This window comes from Natrix helvetica, assembly GCF_964273705.1.
Source record: "Natrix helvetica genome assembly, chromosome: 5".
NCBI lineage: Eukaryota > Metazoa > Chordata > Lepidosauria > Squamata > Natricidae > Natrix > Natrix helvetica.
In genome coordinates, this window is record NC_138551.1 from 149823178 (window position 1) to 149836162 (window position 12985).

Consider the following 12985-nt stretch of genomic DNA (forward strand, 5'->3'; position numbering starts at 1 on the left):
TCTCCCTCCCTTCCTTTATCTCTCTTTCTTTCCTTCCACCCACCTCCTTCCTTCCTTCCTCTTTTTTCTCTTTCCTTACATTCCCTCCCTCCCTCCCCTTTTATCTCTATCTCTTTTCTTCCACCAATCTTCCTTCATCTCTCTTACTTTTTTCTCTTTCCTTACGCTCCCTTTCCTTTCTTCCTCCTCCCTCCTTCCGTTTTCATTACTATCTCTTTCCTTCCACCCATCATGCTTCCTTCATTTCTTTTTCTCTTTTCTTCCACCAATCTTCCTTCCTTCATCTCTCTTACTTTTTTCTTTTTCCTTACACTCCCTTTCCTTCCTTCCTTCATTTCTCCCTCCCTCCCTCCCTCCCTTTTTATTGCTATCTCTTTCCTTCTACCCATCGTGCTTCCTTCATTTCTTTTTCTCTTTTCTTCCACCAATCTTCCTTCCTTCTCCTCTTTTTCTCTTTCCTTCCCCTCTTTCTTTCTTTCTTTCTTTCTTTCTTTCTTTCTTTCTTTCTTTCTTTCTTTCACAAAAATGCCTTTCCAGTGGCAACCGAAGCCCAAGTGACTAAGCTACAAAAAAAAAAAAAATCAAACCCCAGGCAGGTGTACTCCGAGCCAACTCCGACTCGCACAAAGGATCAATATTTCAGAATGACAGAAAGATGGGCTCGCCTTGTCATATTTATAGCCAGTTGTTGGCAAGGCCCATTGAGGCAAGCAGACGGAGGGCTCTTCCACACCATGGTAATTCCAGCCGTGCTTGCCAGAAGCCAAAAAGCAGTTCTGCTTAATGGCCAAGGAAAAGCTAGCTTCCCCCCCCCCCCTCTTTTTTTCTTTTCTTTGCGGACTCTTTTAGAAGCGTTGAGGGAAATAATTGCAAATGCCTTGAGCTGCAAAAGCGACTCTCGCTCATTGGAGTCCGGACAAAGTCAAATCGCCTGAGCCATCGTGGGCAGCAACAATGAATATTTTCTAGACTCTGAACGCAGAGAAACCCCGACGCTTCAAACAAGGGAAGCCGATTGAAAAAAAGAGAGGCCCAATTATAATAACGGTGATGGAGCCATTGGAAGGCAGATGGCAAGGACAAAATACTTGTTTTCCAAGGGAGCCCTGCTGTGTGATATCGCCTCCTCCTATATCAGGTTCATAAACCGGTCCAAAACCGTCCTCTCTCATTTCTCAGCAGCCTCTCCGTTCTCCTCTCTGTTCTCCTTGAATTCTTTTAAAACACTGTGCATTTTAAAGGCTTGGCTGGAAGGCTCAATTATAGCAACCCCCGGAGGAGATAAAATCCATTTTCACCCATTCATCAGAAAAGCCACAGGAAGCTTGATCACAAAAAACGGCACCTGGACAGTCGCCCTTATCTCAAAGCACTTCCTTTCACACGGAAAGCTAGGGCTTCTGGATAAGGCTTTTCCCTGAGATGCTGTTTCCCTGCCAGCGTTCTGTTGTGTATGTGACATTGGACCTTTGGGGGGGTATTTTTTTTATTTTTTTTTCATTTTTATAACATTCATCTTACCATCAACTCCCAAAAAACAATTATTGGCTCTTCTGCTCTCCATACACCATATTTGTACCTTATCCATCCCTTTCTTCTCCCTCTCTCCTCCCCCTCCCTACCTCCTTTCTTCCCTCTGTCGCTCTTCTCTTCTCTACTTCCCCTTCCTCTCTCCTTCTCCTCTCTCCCCTTTCCTCTCCTCATTTCTTTCCTCCTTTTTCCCCCTCCTTGCCCTCTCTCCTCTCCCTCTCTTCTTTCCTTTTCTTCCCACTCTTCATCATTTACGGGGTGTATTTCAGCTTCTGAGCAAGCTCCATTTTATGTTGATGGTATTTATAATTCCTTTTCAATATGCATATTTAATTTTAACATATATTATCCTCCTTTTAAAAAAAATAGAACAAAAAAGTATACCTATATAGTCATTGTGCTTTCAGACATCCCCCCTCCCAGCCTAATTTTGGCCGAGATGTAGACCTGGTTACAATTCCCAGCTATTCTCATCATTATCTTTATGTAATTATACATCCATACATGCCCCCAATTTGAGATTCTGTCTTTAAATCTCAATAGTTTCCCATTGTAGGTGCATTTCATGTTCCCTCTCCATTTTTCCACATCTTGGATTAGATTACCTTTAATTGTCTATAAATGGCAAACTTTGCTGTTCAATGTTCATTACAATTCCCTTAATCTACTATATAGAATAACAAGGGTTAAACATCTCACTTTAATCATCATCTTAAAAGTTCTCTATATATCCATGTTTCATATATTTTAACCCATGCTTAGTTTGGCATTGGGCATTGGACCTTGAGGCTGTGTTGCCAAATAGCAGGCACAAGGCACAAATATTTTGCGCACCGAACCGGCAGTAATGCCGCCAGCAACTCACCCCTGCGCGTAACGGAGTGAGCTCCGGTGACTTGTCCCAGCTTCTGCCGGCCTAGCAGTTCGAAAGCACGTAAAAAAATGTAAGTAGAAAAATAGGGACCCCCTTTGGTGGGAAGGGAACAGCGTTCCGTGAGCCTTTGGGATTGAGTCCTGCCGGTCACATGACCACAGAGACATCTTTGGACAGCGCTGGCTCTTCGGCTTTGAAACGGAGATGAGCACCGCCCCCTACAGTCGGAAACGACCAGCACATATGTGCGAGGGGAACCTTTACCTACCTTATTCACACCTATGCACCATCTCCTTTAACTCAAGTGGTTACAAATTTGCCAGGCCATATTGATGTGTGCAACCTTGTTTACTGAAGCTCCCCAATCTCTCCCAGATAGTCCTCGGCTTAACCAGCATCTTACTTAGCAACAGAAAATGTTCTGTTGCTAAGTAAGATGCTGGTTAAGTGTGATTTTTTGGGGGGGGATCTTAGAGAGGAGCTACTTACTAGTGGACCAGGGATGGGCAAGTACGGCCCCATTGTGACCTTTGGACTTTATTTATTTATTTATTTATATTTTTATTTATTTATTTTGGTTTCTGCATGTATGAGAAAACATCATACATGTCAAGCATGTATGTCAAACATGTATGTCGAGCATGTATGAGAAAACAAGTATAAGCTTAAATATAACATATAAATATATAAGTAGAGGCAGGTGTAAGTATATACATAAGAAATGAGTACAAATAAATGGGGACAATCAGACAGGGACGGTAGGCAGGCATGCTGGTGCACTTATGCACACCCCCTTACAGACCTCTTAGGAATGGGGTGAGGTCCACGGTAGAGAGTTGAAAGTTAAAGTTTTGGGGGTTTGAGGATGTAACAACGGAGTCAGGTAGAGCATTCCAGGCGTTGACCACTCTGTGGCTGAAGTCGTATGTTCTGCAATCGAGTTTGGAGCGGCTTACCTTGAGTTTGTATCTATTGTGTTATTGCGGTTGAAACTGAAGTAGTCGTTGACAGGTAGGATGTAGTAGCAGACAATTTTGTGTACTACGCTTAGGTCAGACTGTAGGCGGCGTAGTTCCAGGTTGTCCAAGCCCAAAATTTCAAGCCTGGTGTTGCGAGCAGAGGAGCGGAGGACTCTTCTCGTGAAATACCTTTGGACCCGCTCAATCATATTAATGTCCGTTATACAGTGTGGATTCCAGGCAGACGAGCTGTATTCGAGAATTGGTCTGGGAAAGATTTTGCATGCCCTGGTTAGCAGTGCAATGTTATCGGAGAAGACGCTTTGCAAAATTAGGTTAACAACTCTCAATGCCTTTTTGGCAATGCTGCTACGGTGAGCTCTGGGGCTTAGATCGTTTGAGATGAGTAGTCTTAGGTCCTTGACAGAGCGAGGCTCCGGAATTCTGGGAGTTGAAGTCCACAGAGTGTAAAGGGGCCATACTTGCCCACCCCTGAAGCCGACAAACGGGATGCATTTTACTGAGCCGTGGTGGCGCGGTGGTTGGACTGCAGTATTGCAGGCTGACTTCTGCACACTGCCCCAAGTTCGATGATCCTCGCCGGCTCAAGGTTGACTCAGCGTGCCATCCTCCCGAGGTCCGCAAAATGAGGACCCATATTGTCGGGGGCAATAGGCTGACTCTGTAAACTGCTCAGAGAGTGCTGTAAAACATTATGGGATGGTATATAAATCTTAAGTGGAGTGATGCGAGGTGGAACTCTTGCCTCACAATCAGGAGGCTGTGAGTTCGATCCTAGGTAGAGGCAGATATTTCTCTCTCTGGGCACAATGAGAAATATATCTGCTGAACAAAACTCCTCATTGGCAACAGGAAGGGCATCCAGCCAGTAAACACTCAGCTCTATTCAGTTGCCCAGATTCAAGGGATTATGGGGTCATTAAAAGATGACGATGATATAAGTCTTAAGTGCCTATTGCTACTCCATCCTCCTTCTTTACAGATCGAACAGATTATGCCAAGCTTCTTAAAACGTCTTCCAACGGTCACTTTTTAGAGGCAAATTTAGCCTTATAGGCTCCAGTGTCAAGACAAATCAGGTAGCTTAACTCCATCCGCATTCCTTATGCTGAATGTTAATAGAAACCATCTCTTCCCTTTCTCTCCTTTATTCCTTTAAAAACAAAATTCAACCAGGATTGGAATAGAAACGGCAATTAGTAGCCATTAGAGGAAGGACCAGCAAGGACAATGAGAAGGAAGGCATCATCATTTAAGTGGCTAGCATTGCTCAAGATCCGTGGTCCTCTTAGCTCAGATCCCCAGTGTTCATCCAGATCGATCTCTTTGGATGTATGCAGGATCAGATTTCTGACCTAAGGACGGCAGCATATTTGAGAAGAAAAGGTTGGGAGTCGCTTTTTCGCTAAACGTTTTCATTCCCTCTCCTTCCACTCTGTAACTTTTTCAGCATTGTGGATCAACTGGCTGGAGAAGCGGCTGCAGGCCTAACCAAGCACCCCTAAATCTATATCCCCCTGACATTGGCCCAACATTAGCCTGAGTTTAAGGGAGGCCTCTGCAAACATGGATTCAGTAAATGACCTACTTTCCATGACTTTAAACATTGCAGATTGGGTTCCGGATTTGGAATCATAGCTCTTAAGAAGTTCTGGCATCAGAATATTCTCATTCCTCTTTTCTTTTTCCTTTACTTTTTCCCTTCTTTTCTCTGTCCTGTCTCTGTCACTTCCCCTTTTTCCTCTCCTCTGACTTTCCCCCACTTTCTCTCCTTTACACGTATGCACCAAGACAAATCCCTTGTGTGTCCAATCACATTTGGCCAATAAAGAATTCTATTCTATTCTATTCTTCTATTTTCTATTCTATTCTATTTTCTATTCTTTCTGTTCTTTTATTCCCTATTCTATTCATTCCAATATTCTGTTCTATTCTTTATTATTCTATTCTATTTTCTATTCTACTATTTTATTCCCTATTCTATTCATCCCAATATTCTATTTTCTATTCTATTCTATTTTCTATTATATTCTTATTCTTTTATTCCATATTCTATTCATTCCAATATTTTATTCTATTCTTCCCTATTCTATTCTATTCTATTCTATTTTCTATTCTATTTTCTATTCTATTTTCTATTCTATTTTCTATTCTATTTTCTATTCTATTTTCTATTCTAATTTCTATTCTAATTTCTATTCTGTTCTGTTCTATTCTATTCTTTTATTCCATATTCTATTCTATTCTATTCTATTTTCTATTCTATTCTTTATTCTTCTCTACTCTATTTTCTATTATTCTTTATTCTTCTCTACTCTATTTTCTATTCTATTCTATTCCTTTATTTTATTTCCTATTCTATTCATCCCAATATTAATTCTATTTTCTATTCTATTTTCTATTCTATTTTCTATTCTATTCTATTTTATTCTATTCTATTCTACAATTAAAAAACAAAGTCGCAAAACGGGCACCTCCTGCTAAAACAAAGACCCCCGCCAGAGGGCGCCCTTTGTTCGACTTTCCCCCCAATCCTTCCAAGTATCGGAGACAAAAGCAGAGTCACTGGCGTGGGAAACCTCCCCGGCCGGGGGTGGTGGGAAAGGAAACCTGACCGCGGAGCATGCCGGGAAGTGGAGTTTTCGCTCCGGGCCTCCTCAAATCTGGCCGGGCAAGTAGCGGATCGGAACTACCGTTCCCAGAAGGCGCTGCGCCCTTTGGCAATCTGGCCATTAGAAAAGCCAAAGGGGCGAAGAAGCACGCACGAAAGGAGAGGCGGGCGGGGTGGGGGGGTTGAGCTCTTCAGGACGGCTTGCTTTGCGCCCGGGAGAAAAAGGAGGAAGAGGAACCCCAAAGGCCTGACGGAAGGGAAAAAGCGGTGAGCGCAAACCAGGGCGTGGAGAGGACTAGAAGCTTGGCTTTTTGTTTTGGCCGCAAACTTTTGCTGTAAGTTTCCCATTGCAGCGCAAAGGCAGGGGAGGGGGGGCCTGGGAGGCAAAGGGGGCCAGCTGATTCCCAGCCGCGCAATCCGGGGGCTCCCTTCCCTCTGCCCCAGGGGTCTTCTTATCGCAGCTGCAGGGCCGCTTAAGTTAGCGACCCCTCTGGGGGCCGAGAAAGCCCCCCCCTGTGTCCCCCTTGGCCGGCTGGAAGGTCTCCCGCATCCCCTTCGCTTGCTGCTGCTCGCTTTAGCGTGTTTGCTATGATGATGATGATGGGATGATGGTCGTGATGATGAGTCCAACGAGCTGCGGATTGGCATGGCTTGGAAGAGGAGAAAGGAGGGGGGGTCCCGTGCTATCTTGGATGGACAGATCTCCCCACCCCCACCCCCTCACCGTCCCGTCTCCCCCAATCTGCTGGGGTTGAAGTTGCTTCCGAGCCCAACTTGACCATCCTTGCCTTGCCTTCCTACCCCCTTCCCCTGGTTACCACCTGGGGGGGGGGGCTGGTTCGGTCCATGGGGAGAAAAAGAGAGGTGGGGGGGCAAGGTTGGTGCCCTCTTTTTCCAAGCCTGGTGTGTGTGTGGAAAGCTGCACATCTCTCTCTCTCTCTCTCCCTCTCTCTCTGTCTCTCTCTCTCTCTGTCTCTCTGCCTATTTGCCTATTTTAACACCACCTTATTTTCCCTTTCCCTTCTTCCTTCCTTCCCTCCTCTCCTTTCCCTTCCTTCTTCCCTTACCTCTCCCTTGCTCCCCCCTTCCTCTTCCTACCCTCTCTCCTCCTCTTTCCCTCCCTTCCCCCCTTCCTCTCCTTTCCTCTTCCTTCCTTCCCTCCTCTTCCTCTCCTCTCCTCTCTTCCTTTCTTTCTCTGTTGTTGTGGTTGTCTCTTTTCAGCTCTCAGTTTATCTTTTCTTGGGATGGTCTTCCCGCAAACCCAATTATGGTTTGATATCATTTCTTATTCCCTTTCCTCCTACAAAGTTTCAAGGTTTGAAAACTGATCCCTCTGGGCCATTGTCGGAGATGCTTTTGCCGAGATCCTGCTGAAATTTCTCCCCTTCTGGGGTATCAGAGATAGTGCTTTAAAAAAAATAGCCTGGAAACCTGTTGATCCTGCCTGAACTTTGTCTTTGCTTTTTTTTTTGGGGGGGGGGGGAAGGGGGAGTATGGAAACAATCTTTGTTTTTCCACCCTTTTTCTATGGAGGGTGATTACTGGAAAACCCTAGTGCCGAAACTCACATTGAAGGGCTGAAGAATATAGATTTCTTAAGAATGTCCCATCTGTGAGCTTTCTGTTTATGGCACGTATTGCTCTGTCGAGGCTCTTGCAAAATTCCTTGGCTTTGTTACTTTAAAAAAAAAAATCCCATTAGTTGAAGAGGTGGACTCTTAAAATCTCTCGGCCTGCCTTTTTCCAGCTTTAACTTTTCAGTACTGTGATGTCTTATGATTCTGGTATATAGGTAAAGGTTCCCCTTGCATATATGTGCTAGTCGTTCCCGACTCTAGGGGGCGCTGCTCATCTCCATTTCAAAGCACAAGAGCCAGCGCTGTCCGAAGACGTCTCCGTGGTCATGTGGCTGGCATGACTAGACGCTGAAGGCGCATGGAACGCTGTTCCCTTCCCACCAAAGGTGGTCCCTATTTTTCTACCTGCATTTTTTACGTGCTTTCGAACTGCTAGGTTGGCAGAAGCTGGGAGAAGTCACGGGAGCTCACTCCGTTACGCAGCGCTAGGGATTCGAAGCACCGACCTTCTGATCAACAAGCTCAGTGTCTTAGCCACTGAGCTACCGCATGCCTATCTAGTGCATAAAACTCAATAAATACATACCAATGATAAGGGTAAGGTCTCCTTCAAGTCCAGTTCAACTTCTGGTGAGGAGATGAACGCACTGATGCGGTTTTGGTGGCAACCTGAAAAGTCTTGTAAAGAGGCAGTTCTGCTCCATTTAGGAAACATCATGCCAATCTTGTGGCAGGGAGTTCCGCCTGCCAAAGTTATTTATTTGGCAGGGATTACAGTCAAAGCGGAATCTAAGCTGCCACCGCTCTGATTAACACCGAACGCAGCAAGTCAAATGAATGAAAACTACATTCAATAGTGAAGACTTTTCAGTCACATCTCCTGCCCTGTTATTGTCATTCCCCCCCCCCCCCGCCCCTTTGGTTCTGTCTGCAATTTGGGTCGTACGTCGTCTTAATTCTGTGGAGGTTTTTAACCGTGATGTAACTTCCCTGAGATTGAGGCAGGATAAATAAAAAAAATCAAATCAATAATGAATGCCATATACAAGATCTGGATAATTCCCTCATTGGCGTATTGACAGGGTTGCGTTAGCCTATCGCAGATGGCAGCACAAAATGGACCTCGCCAACCTCCGGAAACCAGATGGGGTCACGCCGGAGAATCGGACCAAGGCTGTCGAGTCGGCAACTATTTGGGAAAAACCGGCAAATCACTTCTGCACGCAGTCAAGAAAACCATCGAAATATCCACCAAGCCAGCTGGAGGCAAGGATGAGACCTCACAATCCCCGCTCTTCATACATACAGGATGAAGGACAACAGTTGGGTTTTTTTTTTGCATTAATGGTGAATTTCCTCGTAAAGAAGAGGGGCCCAACCTATTCTCCAAAGCCCCTGAGGGAAGGACAAGGAGCAATGGGGGGAAACTAACCAAGGAGAGACGCAACCTAGAACTAAAGAGAAAATTCCATCATAATATTTGTTCAGTGTGGTACTCTCCATTTTTTGTCATTTTTTTTTTTAAATTATGCATTTCCCTTTATTCTACATCACATTTCCACTTTTGCAACAACAGTGTCCTGGCTGTATCAAATCCTATTTAAATATACTTAGTATTATACACCCTGATCATAACCATTATTCTCTCAGACATTCAGCTTAATCTCTTTCAAATACATGATATTGTACATCATAGTTATATCTCCTTCATAGTTGTACAATAACGCTCTATATATTTAACATTCTAATCCATAGTTAACATAAGTCGATATTAACCTTGTTTCCAATATATGTATATAAGTATGTATATATATATGTGTGTGTGTGTGTATTTATTTCTAGTTTGTTGGTTTTCTTTCGTTATTTTCTAATATCATTATCATCTTTATGGCCACTTTTTACAGTCACATAATACTCACTGATTTAAAAAAACAAATAAACTGGTAGAAATATGAAGGCTGTTCTGCACCCGTCTTTTCTTCCTGCCTCTTCCCTTGGGGCTTGTCCCCAATCCTGAGCATCATTTAAAATATGTATACACTGCAATCCCTATCACCATAATTGTTATTGCTGGTAATTTTAAGATGCTCTGTTGAGTGTGTACGTGTGTGTAATTCCTTGTTTTTAGGCTGCAAGAAACAGATTTTGGACCAAAATGCTTGTGTTTTTTTTTTCTGGCATAAAAGCTAATTGGCTTTCTAATAATTTATCTTAATAATTATTTATTTAGCTTGTCGATCAGAAAGGTCGGCGGTTCAAATCCCTAGCGCCGCGTAACGGAGTGAGCTCCCGTTATTTGTCCCAGCTTCTTCCAACCTAGCAGTTTGAAAGCCCTTAAAAATGCAAGTAGAAAAATAGGGACCACTTTGGGGGGAAGGGAACAGCGTTCCGTGCACCTTATGCGTTGAGTCATGCCAGCCACATGACCACGGAGACGTCTTCGGATAGCGCTGGCTCTTCGGCTTTGAAAGGGAGATGAGCAGCGCCCTCTAGAGTCGGGAACAACTAGTGCATATGTGCAAGGGGAACCTTTACCTTTTAATTTATCATTGTATCAATGGGCTTGATATTGTATATCGATATAGGAAAAAGTTACAGATATTGTGATATCTGTCAAGGGCTGAGCTTCAACATGTGAGCAGGATAGAGTTTCTTCTTAAATTTCCAGGTTTCTTCTTAAATTTTGACGAGCTTTCTAAAATTGCCTCTCGTGAACTCCATGTAGAGAGAGAGAGAGAGAGAGAGAGAGAGAGAGATTAAAAATATGTGACAGAGAAGGAGCGGAGTTGTTGTTGTTATTCCACCTAAAAGTAAAAACCACAAGAGATTTGATTTGATTGCTTGCAACGTTGTCAGCTTAAATTGCAGCCTCGGTAGCTGATGTGTGAGCTAGTTTTATCTCGGCGAATCTCTTTTTATTTTTGCTCGAAACAAATTGTGAGAGCTAAAGATGACTGATCTTCCCGAAGGAATGCTTCGTCCTCTGATAGGGGATAGCAAAGTTAAAAAAACAAAAAAAAACACCTGGGGCTTTTAACGCCATGGCCTTAATCCCCCAATCTCTGGATTTCCTTGTGGTCTCCCATCCGAAAACTGGTCCTCAAGTTTCCCAACCAAGGTGGGAAAATGCAGAGAAAACGCCTGCAAAATCTCTTTATTTTTGCCGAATGTGTCAACCTGCTTTGTAGAAACTGCTCGCCATTCTTGTGCTGTGGGACTGGGCTTGTTTCGAACTGCTTTACACGCCAGCATAGAGGCAACAACATTGCATGAAAACGCTAAGACGATCAGCCATCAATAATTGAAAAAAGCAGAGGAAGTCCAGGCTCAGAAACGGACGCAGAGCTAAGTTCAGCCGTAAATGAAAACACACACGACTTTGCAAACTCAATCTAACCTGCTGCAAAAGCTCCTACTTTCAATTTGTTGCTTCCCAAAGAACTTTGTGTTATATCAAATCCATGGGTTAGTTTTTCAGTCTCATATTAATTTTTGCATAAGACGCATTAGGGCATATTTGCTGATTAGGGCTTTTTTGGGGGGGGGAAATACGGTACTAAATGCATCTATCTGGCTGAGAATCTTAACGGGGGCTTATTTGGGGGGTAGGACTTATATTATGAGCATCCTGAAAAATCATGCTAGGTCCTATTTTCCAGTTAGGTCTTACTTTCAGGGAAACTATCTATCTATCTATCTATCTATCTATCTATCTATCTATCTATCTATCTATCTATCATCTATCTATCCATCCATTCATCCATCTTTAAAGAAGCGCCATGCCTCCTGTTTTGGAATGCAGGTCTTTTCCAAAAGATTGCTTCTTTCCTAAGCCCAAGAGTGTCCCTTCTGAATCTCTCTTTTCCCCATCTTTTAGGGGGATGTAAACTGAAGTTTTAACCGAAATCTGCAACAGGCTGTCATCTGTGGAAGCCTTAAAACAGCAAAAGATTGCAAGCTCTATCTTAAGAGGTAAGTTCTGGGTGATGATGTCTTAATTGTGTTAGATTGTGTTAATTGTGTGGGTGGAAGGAAGAAACCCAGATGGTTTCCCCCCCCCTCAACTTTCTAAAAAATCATGTTTCTAGTCCTTATTGTTGTCTGGATATGCTTAGAAGCCTCTGGTTAATGTTTAGCATGTTGAAAATGTAAAGAACAATTGAATATATTTTCCAGGAAGAAAAGCACATAGTTTTTTTGGCCAACTTTTTAAACAATCATGTTTTTAGTGATTATCGTTTTCAGTGTCGTCGTAACGTCTAATGGTCACTAAACAAACTATTGTAAATTGAGGACTACCTGTAACGCTCTTGTTCTTTTATTTCTTTTTTCTTTTTTACATTATATATCTGAATTGGCCTTGAGTAGAGATCTGGTCTTATTATTTGTGGGGTGTACGAGGCGGCGAGTGTGGCTAGCAGGAAGTCACACACACACACACACACACACACACATACAAATAGGAAGTTCATGTATTTGAGAAAACGTACCATACCCTGAAACTATACTGAATAGTAAAGGGGGAAAACCCCCAGTGGATTTGCTTCCTGGAAATGCCGACCAATTTGTAATGCAGCCTGTATGCCGAATTGGTTCTCTTTTGGGTCCTCTTTTCTTTCACCTCCTTTTCACTTCCGGAACAGATAAATAACAGCGAGGGAGTCTGGAGCTTGCTTCGTTTCAGTTCGGTGCTATTTTTAATTACAGCTCTGAAAAACTCTGGTTTTTTTTCCTCCACCGCAAACTGATCATGTATTTCCATATCTCCCTGCCTCCCCCTGTACAAAAATTTGTCCCATTCCAGCTGTTTTATTTCTTGCTTTGTACGATAAGGGAGAACTAGATTAAGCTCTTGCGGGTTTGAAAGGTTTAACTCCTGCCAGTATTAATCCCTTTTTAAGGACTGGGTTTTTAATGGTTTTCTCGGTTTAAAAAGCTTCCTCTTGATATTTTGAAGCAGACGGTAATCTGGAAAGCAGATCTGCGCACTAGGTTTTTTATCGCCAGTATATGAGTATACCATGTTTTCCCGAAAACAGGACAGGGTCTTGTTTTCTTTTGACCCCCGAAATAAGTGCTTGGCTTATTTTCGGGGAGGCCTTATTATTTTTGAGGTGCAGGAGGCGGCGAGCGTGGTCACCTCATGGCCGCTGCTGTGTTGCAGTATTTTTGGGGAGGGCTTATTTTCAGGGGAGGGCTTATTTTAGCGCATGCGCTCAAAAGCCCAATTGGGCTTATTATCCGGGGATGTCTTTTTTTCGGGGAAACAGGGTAGCAGTATAAATGCGACACACAAAGAGATCTTTTCTGTAAAAAAAATGTGGCTTTCTAAGAATTAATTTTCCACCCCCCTCCTTCCTTTTCTGGGAAGAAAGGAAGTTTATGTTTCCCACAATTTGCCTAAAGACCCTCC

General features: G+C 43.3%; 1 protein-coding gene across 3 annotated transcripts in view; it reads left to right on the forward strand.

Moving 5' to 3' along the window:
• MIB2 (MIB E3 ubiquitin protein ligase 2) overlaps positions 1–12985 on the forward strand; it is an 86086-nt gene that overhangs the window by 48820 nt on the left and 24281 nt on the right. Inside the window, exons 1-2 of one of the 3 annotated variants that reach the window (XM_081954912.1) lie at positions 6015–6330; positions 11450–11544. The gene's annotated coding sequence lies outside the window, so the exon portion shown is untranslated. Of the gene's footprint in view, positions 1–6014; positions 6331–11449; positions 11545–12985 lie in introns of those variants that run through there. The other 2 variants (XM_081954911.1, XM_081954913.1) reach the window with 2 other exon arrangements.